Source organism: Chinchilla lanigera, unplaced genomic scaffold (assembly GCF_000276665.1).
Source record: "Chinchilla lanigera isolate Chin_1 unplaced genomic scaffold, ChiLan1.0 scaffold00126, whole genome shotgun sequence".
NCBI lineage: Eukaryota > Metazoa > Chordata > Mammalia > Rodentia > Chinchillidae > Chinchilla > Chinchilla lanigera.
In genome coordinates, this window is record NW_004955527.1 from 4,328,801 (window position 1) to 4,330,487 (window position 1,687).

Genomic DNA, 1,687 nt, shown 5'->3' on the forward strand with positions numbered 1-1,687 from the left:
TTGACTTTCAGTCTCTGAATTTCCTTTAGAGTTAAATGTGTTTTTACTGCATGTTAGTTTCCTCATCCACTCTGCTAGTCTGCTTCTTTTGCCTGGTGAATTGAGGCTATTCGCATTAATGGTTATAACTGGTGTGTTTGACTTATTTTTGTCTTGTTATTTTCCTATTGTTGCTTCCCTGCTTTCCCCTCTGTTTAATTGCTTGCCCTGCTTGATGTTCCTTTGTACTGTTGTTGTTGGAATCATGGTCATTTTGCCTCTCTCTAGCATGTCTTTTAGTGCTCCTTCTAGGGTTGGTTTGGTGCTCATGAATTTCTTCATTTGTCCTTTTTCATGGAAGTATCTTATTTCTCCATTAGTTTTTAAGGTAATATTGTAGGGTACATCAATCTGCGTAGAAGTTGTTTGTTTTGAGAAGTTGAAATACTTCAGTTCAAGCTCTTCTTGACTTGATGGTTTGTGTTGAGAAATCTGCCATGATTCTTTTGGGCTTTCCATGGTAGATGATCTGGTTTGTTTTGCTCAAAGCTTTTAATTTTCTGTCCCTATGCTGAATTTCTGAGACCTTGATTATTGTATGTCTGTGTGTAGATTTACTTTTGCTATGGCTAATTATGTGTTCTAACTGCCTCACTTATTTGTATGTCCAATTCATTTCCAATGCTTGGGAAATTTTCTGCTATTATTTCTACACATAATCTTGTTTTGTCAATTGTTTTGAAGCCTGCTTTTTTGTTGACATCTATCAGTCCTGTGTTATTTTTCTTTGCATGATGTTGCAGTTGTTCAATTGTTATTTCCTGATTCCCTGTTATTTTAAGAGATGTTTTGTGATTTCTGGTTGCACTGCTGTCTTCAAAGTCTGAATGTCTATGTTCAGTTTCATTCAAGCGGTTTAACCAGCTTTCAATGGAATTTTTAATTTCCTGAATATCTCCTTGTATCCATTTCATGTATTGTGATTGTTTCCGATATTGTTCACTCAAGGTTTCCATTATTTCCCTGTGCTCCTGCATATTTTTGTCTGTGTCTTCTTTAGAGGTGGTGAGCATTTTGTTTATTCTGATTGTCTTTTGTTTTAACCTGAGAGATTATTTTTTTGTCTGATTTCTTCTGTAGTCTGAGGGAGTTGATTCTTTATTTTAGTTGCTATCATTTCAGATATTTCATGTGTCTGACTTCATAGTTTTTCTATGTCAGTGTCTAGTTGCCTTGTTCAGAATGGCCTGGAGGTCAGAGGTTGAATTTTGCTCCTTCATTTTGGCAGTTTCTATTTCAGTATTTTTTAATGTTTTCTATTTCAAAGGAAAAAAATATTTTATTTTCTGTGGTGAACTTTGTGTGTTTTGGTGGTAGGTAGCTATATCACTATTATCAAGGAGTCTCCCAGAATAGTCTACACTTCAGGGATAGCTTCTGTGTAGGACATCCCTATTGTTTGTCTGTCCCAACATCCCACCTTCCGAGTTAGCTGAGAATGGGATGTTGGTTTCTGTTTGGCTCACTCCACAGTCAGTTTCAGTTTGGTTTAGTAGAGCTGTGGTGAGGTTATTAGCAGAGTGCTTCCCATTATTGTTATGCAAGGGAGAACAAGTGATTACAATGGATACAATGTCCTAGCTACAATGGTACAGTTAGCAATAAGCACAATTTAGAGATGGACCATCAGTGATAACTATTGATTTTG